Raw genomic sequence first — 10,041 nt, forward strand, 5'->3', positions numbered from 1 at the left:
TAGTTGGAGCTTTAGTCAATTTATCCTTTAAGGTATTAAATGCTTCTAAACATTCCTGATCGAAATTAAAAGGCACATCTTTTTCTAGTAATTTAGTCAAAGGCTTAGCTATTTTAGAAAAATCTTTAATAAATTTCTATAAAACCAAGTATGTCCTAAAAAGCTTCTAATAGCCTTAACCGATTTAGGGGGAGGTAGTTTTTCAATGGCTTCAATTTTAGATTTATCAACCTCAATCCCTTTACTAGAAATTTTATGTCCTAATACAATACTTTCTTGAACCATAAAGTGGCATTTTTCCCAGTTGAGCACAAGATTTGTTTCCTCGCATCTTATTAAAACTCGTTTTAATTTTTAAGGCAAAGATGGAAAGAGTTACCGAAAACTGAGAAACCATCCATAAATACCTCCATGATGTCTTCTACGAGTCCGTTAAAAATGGCCATCATGTAATGCTGAAAAGTAGTAGGAGCATTACATAATCCAAAAGGCATTCTACGATAAGCAAACGTACCGTATGGACATGTAAATGTCGTCTTTTCTTGATCTTCAGGAGCTATTGGGATTTGAAAATAGCCAGAGAGTCCGTCTAAGAAGCAGTAGTACATGTGACCTGATAATCTTTCCAACATTTGGTCAATGAATGGAAGGGGAAATGATCTTTTCTCGTGGCATCATTCAGCTTCCTATAGTCAATGCAAACTCTCTAACCTATGACTATCCTTGTTGGGATTAATTCATTCTTCTCATTGCTACAACAGTCATGCCTCCTTTCTTAGGAACAGCCTGCACTAGACTTACCTAAGAACTATCAGAAATAGGATAAATAATTCCAGCATCTAGGAGTTTAATTACCTCAGCTTTAACAACTTCCTTCATGTTGGGGTTCAGTCGTCTTTGGGCTTGCACACATGGCTTTTATTCATCTTCTATTAAAATTTTGTGGGTGCAAAAATAAGGGCTGATCCCTTTAATGTCAAAAATTTTCCTAGCTATGGCCCTTTTTATGCTCTCTTAATACTTGGAGTAATTCCTCTTTCTTCTTAGGTTGCAAGTTGGATACAATAATCACCGGTAATATAGAATTATTTCCAAGAAATGCATATTCCAAGTGATTCGACAATTGTTTAATTTCCAGTTTGGGAGGTTATTCAATAGAGGGTTTTTGCTTAAGTTCATTGTTTACCTTAATACCCTCATATTCTGCTGGTCTTGAGGAGGTTTCATTAGAATTTAGTTCGATTCCTATCTCAGAATCATCGTCTACCCCCTCTCCTTGGGCAAAACACAGTTCCATCGTGTCCTTATGTACGATTTCCTGAAAAGAATCTTGAGTAGCATGATCAATAGAGTGAATGAAATAACATGAGTCATCCTGTTCTCTAGAAAATCTCATGGCAACATAAATTTTAAAAATAATCTCTTCGTCACCTACTCTAAGTACCAATTTACTGTCACCCACATCAATAACAGCCCTAGCAATGGCTAAAAATGGACGACCTAAGATTAAAGGCACTCCAACATCCTCATTCATGTCAAGCACCACGAAATCAACAGGGAATATAAATTTATCTACTTTTACAAGTACGTTTTCTATAATTCCCATAGGATATTTAATAGATCTATCAGCTAATTGAATACTCATCCTAGTTGGTTTAGGTTCCCCAAGACCAAGTTGTTTAAACATTTTATATGGCATCAAATTAATGCTAGGGCCTAAATCAGCAAGTGTCTTATCAAAATTCAAACTACCAATTAAGCAGAGAATAGTAAAACTTCCTGGATCTTTAAGTTTGGTGGGCAGTTTATTTTGGAGTATGGCTAAGCACTCCTCATTAAGTTCCACTATAGATAGGTCTTCAAACTTCCTTTTCTTTGTTAGAAGCTCCTTTAAAAATTTTGCATATGTAGGCATCTATGATATAGCTTCAACAAAAGGCAAGTTAATATGCAGTTGTTTAAAAAGTTCAAGAAATTTACCGAATTATGCATCCATGCGGTCTTTTTTCAACTTTGCTGGATATGGGATTGGTGGTTTATATTCCTTTGGCATTGGATTGTCATTGTTTTCAGGTTTTACCTCCTCACTTTTGTTTCTGTCAACTTCTTATGGTGGCTTCTTTTCGGATTCAGCTAACACTTTCCCACTTCTTAGTGTAACTGCATTGACATGCTCTTTTGGATTGGGTTCGGTGTTACTAGGTAGACTTCCTGATGGTCTTTCTGAAATCATCTTAGCCAGTTGCCCAATTTGATTCTCGAGTCCTTGGATGATGCTTACTAATTTTTAAGTGCAGTTTCAGTGTTCTGAAAACAAGTTTTCGCTACTGAAATAAATTTTGACATCATTTCCTCAAGGTTTGAATTTTTCTCTTGCTAGTAAGGTTGTTGTTGCAAGCCTGGAGGGGGTGGTGGTCTTTGATTCCCTTAGTCTCTCCATGAGAAATTTGGGTGGCTCTCCATCTTGCATTGTAAGTGTTATTATAAGAACTATTTTGAGGTCGAGGACTATTACCCATATAATTTAATTGCTTGTTTTCTATGTTGTGGCCATAAGGTGGGTATTCTGAACTGCTCGTTCCTCATCCACTTACATTGCATTGCATTACTGGGTGAACCTATGAAGAACCAAGTAAACCATCAATTTTTCTATTCAAAAGTTCTACTTGATTAGAGAGTATGGTGACCAAATCGACATTAAAAGCGTCGGCTGTTTTTGTTGGCTTTGTCCTCATGACTTGCCACTGATAATTATTCAGTGACATCTCTTCAATAAATTCGTAAGCCACCTCAGGTGTCTTATTATTAATAGTCCCACCAGCAGCTGCATCAATCATCTGTCTAGTCGAAGGATTCAGGCCATTGTGAAAAGTTTGAACCTGTAGCCAGAGTGGTAATCCATGGTGAGGGCACCTTCTCAAAAGATCCTTGTATCTCTCCCATGCATCATAAAGTGTTTCGAGATCCATCTGCACAAAAGAAGAGATGTCATTCCTCAACTTAGTCATTTGAGCCGGCGAAAAATATTTAACTAAGAATTTTTCAGTCATTTGTTCCCAAGTAGTGATTGACCCTCGTGGTAACGAGTTCAACCACTGTTTAGCTTTGTTCCTCAACGAAAAGGGAAACAACCGAAGGCGAATGGCATCAGCAAAAACGCCATTGATCTTAAAAGTATCGTAAAACTCTAAGAAATTCACCAAATGAGCGTTTGGGTCCTCGTCCTGCAAACCATCAAACTGAACAAACTGTTGGATCATTTGAATTGTGTTAGGTTTCAGTTTAAAACTATTTGCAGCAATAGCAGGCCTAACTATACTTGACTCAATTCCTATTAAAGTAGGTTTAGCATAATCATCCATAGTGCGTGGAGCAGGATTCAGATTTACTGGATCATCAGCAATTGCAGTAGGTAGCGGGTTTTCATGATTTTTAGCCATCTCCCCGGTTGTGGTGAAAATATCTTCCTCTTGCTCTTCCTCTGTGTATCTTAGGCTTCACCTTATTTCTCTTCAGTTTATGCGAGCTGTGCGATCAATCTCAATATCAAAAAGTAATGGTCTTGACAAGTTTCTTCTAGTCATAAACTATAAAAACCTGCAGAAGGAAAAAGAAAATTTAGTAACAAAAATCAAAATAAAATTTAAATTGCAATAAAGTAAATGGCTAAAGTAATAAAAATTAAGTGTTCCTAATATCTTAGTTCCCCGGCAACGGTGCTAAAAACTTGATGTGATGTGAATCGTGATAAGTTTTATAATTTATGAATGTCCGTTCTTGAAAACTAAATATTATCACGACAAAGGCAAGCACACCTTATCGAACAGTAGTATAGCTTAAGGCAAGATCGGGATGTCGAACCCAAAGAAACTAAAAGTACTAGTATTAACTCTCTTTCTATTATCTAGCCTAAAAATAAAGGGGTTTGTTTTATCTAAATTACTTACTAAACTAAGAATGTACAGAAAGTAAATTGGGGAAATAACTTTTAGGAAAACTAAATGATTTGGACAATACCTAAGGGAAAAATCCACTTAGACTTCACTTGTTATTAACTCTGATCAGACGATTTATTCACTTGACTTAATCCATAGAAATCCCTAAGTTATATTATTATCTCTCTCGAGACTAACAACATCAACCCTATGTTGATTAATGAAATCTCTTTCTAATTAAAACCCCTAGTGTTGCTTTAACTCGATCTATGGATTCCTTTATTAGGTTTCACCCTAATCTGGCAAAATTATGTCACCCTATGTCTAGGCGTGCAATCAACTCCGCTTAATTATGCAAGAGCTACTCTTAGACAGGGACTTTTGCTCCTCTGAATAAGCACATCAATACTTGATCAATATCTTGGAATATTAAAGCAAGTATAAAGAACTCATAATTAAGAACAAGTCAAATATTTATCATATAATTCAAAAAATAATAACAAGATTCGTCTTAGGTTTCATTCCCCTTAGGTATTTAGGGGGTTTAGTTCATAAGTGTAAAAGAAAACATCTCAGAAGAATAATGATAACAAAACATAAAGAAAACCCAAAAACTTCTGAAGGAATGAAGGGAGATCTTCAGTCTTGAAGGATAATCCGGCTTCTGAGATGGATCAATCGGCTTTCTTTGAATAATTCCTTGCCTCCTACTCTATGTGTCTCTTTTTGGTACCTCCTGAGGTGTTTATATAGGCTTTAGAATGCTTCTCAACCCTCAAGAGTGGCCTTTTCCGAGTAGGACTAGACTTGGGCTCGACAGGGACACGCCCGTGTTTGATTGCTTCAAACTGTGTTCGAGTCTATTGAATGGACACGGGCGTGTGAACTACCCGTGTAAGGAAGTCCAGGCCGTATTGATTTCCCACGTTGACCCATTTTCTCCGTTTTTGGTTCGTTTCTCACTCTTTTTACTCTCCTATGCTCACCTAAGTATAAAACATGAAATTAAAGGATTAGGAGCATCGAATTCACCAACTCTAAGGATAAGTCATCCAAAAATATACTAAACATAGGATAAAAATATTGAAAAATTACGGTTTATCACTCAACCGTGTGAAGGGCACGGCCTAGCACACATCCTAGCACACGGGTGTACGACTTGGCCGTATGGCCCTTAAGAATTGCTAACGTCAGAAATAGAATGTCTAGGTTTTTGCACACAAGCTAGGACACAGGCGTGTCATGGCCGTGTGAAGGACACGGGCGTGTCATGGCCTTGTGAAGGACACGGGCATGTGCCAAGCCGTGTGAAAACCCCTGTAGGTGTGCATTTAGAATTATTTCCATACGGGTGGAGAACATGGGCATGTCCCTGTCTTACTTAGGCCGTGTGAGACACATGGGCCTTCAACACAGCCATGTTAGAATGCTCACACGGGCGTGTTGCCCCTCCCACATGTACGTGTGCCCCTGTGTCAAGTGACATTTCTCTATAGTTGGAAAAAAGGACCTGGATTAGTCTCGAATGATTTTTGATATGTGTTTTGGGCCTCTAAGCCCATATTAGGAATATATTGATAAGTTTAAGAAAGTTTCAAATTTTCCAAGTCATGAAGACTCAGAATTAGTTGTAAGTATGAGTTCAAGTTAGGTAACGCCTCGTATTCCGCCCTGGCGTAGGATACGGGTATGGGGTATTACACAATTTACATAGTAGTAAACACACGGGTAGAGACATGGTCGTGTCTCTCAACCATGTGGAGGACATGGCCTAGCACAAGGGTGTGTGCCTTGGCCGTATGCCTCAAAATGAATGATGACATCATAAATAGAATGTCTAGGTTTTTGGACACGGGCGTGTCTAGGTCGTGTGAGGGACACGGAACAGGAACACGGGCGTGTGCATGGCCATGTGAAAACCCCTGTAGGTTCAAATTGAAAAACAAATCCAAATAATTCAACACGGGTGAGGGACACGGGAGTGTCCCTAAGCACACGGGCGTGTGCTTTGCCTCCACATGGGCGTGTGAGGCATAACCCTAGTAATTTGTCTAAAATTTTCTTTAATTCTCGGTTTAGTCCTAAAGCACTTTTAATGTATGTTTTGGACCTTGTAGGTCCATAACCGGGATACTATAATGTTGTTTAGTCGATTTTAAATTAGAATGAAATTTTATAACCTGTAATTTCCGAAAGTGTCCAAATATATGTCTGGAAATGCCTCGTACTTTGTCTCGGTCTCGGGTATGGGTAAGGGGTGTTACACAAGTACTGTAAGACCACACTACGGTAAATGTAGATTAAACAATACAGCATGTTTCAGGTGTAGTTCTTTCGAGCACTATCTTAGAGATTGCCCAGAGAAATCTGAGAAAGAAAAAGTTCAGACTATGAGGCTGAGCAAAACTTCTACAAGAGGTAGACCCCCTCGTAACCTCGAAAATGTGAGTAGTAGTTATGGTGTAACAAAAGATTCTGCTATGAGATCTGAAGCAAGACAACCTGCTAGAGCTTACACTATTCATGCTTGAGAAGAAGCTTATACGCCAGATGTTATTACTAGTACTTTCTCTATTTTTAATAATGATGTTACTGTTTTGGTTGATCAGGGATCAACCCATTCGTATGTATGCACGAATTTAGTATCTAATAAGAAATTACCTGTTGAGTCCACTTTCGTGGTCAAAGTGTCGAATCCCCAGGTCAGTATGTATTAATTGATAAAGTTTGCAAAAATTGTCCTTTGATGACTTCGGGTTACAGTTTTTTGGCTGACTTGATGTTATTGTCGTTTGATGTGTTTTTGGGCATGGATGTCGTTTGATGTGTTTTTGGGCATGGGTTGGCTAACTCTGCACGATGCTGTTGTGAACAATAGATGAAAGCTTATTGTATTGAAATGTCAGAACGGTGAGACATTTCAGATTGAATCAGACAATTTGAATGGGTTGCCTGTTGTTATTTCAGCTATGTCAGCACAGAAATATGTGAGAAAAGGTTACGATGCTTACCTTGCATATGTACTGGATTCTAAAGTGTCTGAGTTGAAGCTTGAATCAGTGCTAGTGGTCTGTGAGTATCCTGATGTGCTTCCAGAAGAGTTATATGGATTACCGCCGATTACAGAGGTTGATTTTGCTATTGAACTAGTACCGTGGACATCACCAATATCGATAACACCATACAGAGTGGCTTCTATTAAGTTAAAAGAGTTGAAAGCACAGTTGCAAGAATTGACAGTTAGGGGTTTTGCTCGACCTAGTTTCTCACCTTGGGGTGCACTTGTTCTGTTTGTTAAGAAGAATAATGGATCGATGAGATTGTGTATTGACTATCGTAAACTCAACAAGGTTACAACCAAGAATAAGTATCCAATACTGTGAATTGACAATCTGTTTGATCAGTTGAAAGGTGCAGTAGTATTCTCAAAGATTGATCTTCGTTCTGGTTACTATCAGCTACAAGTTAAAGATTCGGATGTGCTGAAAACTACATTCAGAACCAAGTACGGACATCATGAATTTCTTCTGATGCCGTTTCGTTTAACTAATGCACTTGCAGTATTTATGAATTTGATGAACAGAATCTTCAGACCGTATTTAAACGATTCATTTGGTTTTCATTGACGACATTTTGATATATTCACGAGATGAGTTTGATCATGCCAAGCATTTGAGAATTATATTGCAAATTCTGCGTGATAAACAACTGTTTGCCAATTTTAGCAAATGTGGATTTTGGCTCTGAAAAGTTGGTTTTCTGGGACATATTGTATCGATCGATGGCATTAGAGTTGATCCGAGTAAAATTTCGGTAGTTATTGACAAGAAACCTCTGAGAAACGTATTTGAAGTTAGAAGTTTTTTGGGATTAGGCAGTTATTACAGAAGGTTTGTCAAGGGATTCTCGATGATTCCAACACCGATGACGCGACTACTATAGAAAGATGTGAAATTTGAATGGTCCGAGAAATGTCAGCAAAGTTTCAATCAATTGAAAGCACTACTGACTAAGGCACCAGTTCTAGTCCAACTTGAATAAGGTAAAGGATATGTGATTTTCGGTGATGCATTTTTGAATGGTTTAGGTTGTGTTGTAACACCCCTTACCTGTATTCAACATCGAAACAAGGTTCAAGGCATTACCAGACTGACATCACAAACGATCATACACATAGAGTCACAAAATTTGCATCCAAATTAAAACCATTCACATTCAATCATAAAGTCCCTAGTACGAGCCTACGAGGCCCAAACCATGCTTTGGAAGTGGTTCAAGACTAAACCGAGAACTTTAGGAATTTCTACAGAACTTAGAAAATTTTTCCACAAAAAAGGGGTCACAAGCCCGTGTGGATATGGGACACGCCCGTATAGGGATGCTGTGTGGCTACACACGCCCGTGTCCCTACCCCATGTAACTCTTTGTTATGCAATGCATAAACAAATTGATGTCACACAACCAAGTTACACGCTCGTGTGCTAGGCCGTATGGATAATTAAATTTTCACAAATTAAATGCAGACTTCACATGCCCAGGACACACGCCCGTATCTCTGCCCGTGTGCTCAATTCTGAGCATTTTGTTTCTCAAAATTAAGGTGCAGGGGACACACGGCCAAGACGCATGCCCATAGGGCAGACCACGTGTCACACACGGCCTAGACACACGCCCTTGTGTCTACCCGTGTGGACAAAATAAAGGTTATTTATCAAGCCATTTTCCACCCTTATTCACACATACACTTGCACCAATTCAAAGGCACAAAACATAATATACTTAGGCAACCAAAACATCCACAAATATGACCAACACATGCCAATACAATAGCCCCATCTATCATACTAACAACATTTATTATGCCCTAAATCAATCATGCAAATTTCACATTCACCAAGCTTCAATTAACTACTTTCAAGATACCTATTTGTACACCAATTCATCATCTCATCAATAGATCACATTTCCAAACATTTCACATTCATGCTATGAAAGACATTCCATCATTCACCAAGCATACCATGACCATATCACCAAAGACATTGGCACATATATGAATATACTTAGGCTTACTACCACATTATCCAAAATAAGCCAATTATATGGTTAAATACCAAATCACTTTAAATAAATATAGACCAATACATTTGGCCAAATCAAATGACACATATAACAAAATGACCAAGTCCCTATACATGCCATACTTTCAAAGTACTAAGATCATCAATACCCAAAAAATGAGAGTTTGATAGTGTGATTTGAATCTCCAACGATCTCCGATCTGAGTTAACTTGGCGACACTATAACAACATGGAAAATAAACGGAGTAAGCTATATAGCTTAGTAAGCTTGTATGCAAGAAATGAGCAACCTTACCATGCATATAACATCTATATATTATAACATAATTGAATGTAAATTTACCATAGTCTCATGATTATAATTCATTCCATCACTAAATGAGCAACCTTACCATGCATATAACATCTATATATTATAACATAATTGAATGTAAATTTACCATAGTCTCATGATTATAATTCGTTCCACCACTAAACTTACATCATTTTCATCATTTCAAACATTTAATAAACATGAGCTTTACGTACATACCTGAACCATCTCGAAATGAACTTACACATATTCTCAACTTTGACATACCCGTGAACCACTCGGAATAACAATGTCGGATACTTGAGAAATTTGCACACTAAGTGCCACATATTACATAATCGCTCACTCTCGAGCTATCGACGGTCTACTCACACAAGCTGTCAGTCAAGACGTAGCTACATGGTACTGCTCATACAAGCTGTCAAGTATCCGCAACATATGCCGGTATACTTAGCCACCGGTAAGACGTACAAGACCCGGATCACATAATCACATAACACATAATAACCCTAGTGACATGTCACTTGTATCCTAATTTATTTCTAAGGTTCAACGGGATTTCTCACTTTTCGAATCATCGTCGAAATCGTTTGTAGTATTATAATCATTCACATAATCAAACATACAATTGATGCAATATTAAAGCATTTAAATACAATTATTCTAAAGCTTATTTTTAACATACAAACTTACCTCGGTACAAAATGGCAAA

General features: G+C 37.8%; 1 non-coding gene across 1 annotated transcript; it reads left to right on the forward strand.

The window, feature by feature from the left end:
• The first annotated feature begins 2,895 nt into the window (after positions 1–2,895).
• On the forward strand, positions 2,896–3,002 carry LOC128293660 (small nucleolar RNA R71). The gene has a single exon (XR_008283837.1). It is a non-coding gene; the product is annotated as a small nucleolar RNA R71 (small nucleolar RNA).
• The last annotated feature ends 7,039 nt before the right edge of the window (positions 3,003–10,041 follow it).

This window comes from Gossypium arboreum, chromosome 5 (assembly GCF_025698485.1).
Source record: "Gossypium arboreum isolate Shixiya-1 chromosome 5, ASM2569848v2, whole genome shotgun sequence".
Classification (NCBI taxonomy): Eukaryota; Viridiplantae; Streptophyta; class Magnoliopsida; order Malvales; family Malvaceae; genus Gossypium; species Gossypium arboreum.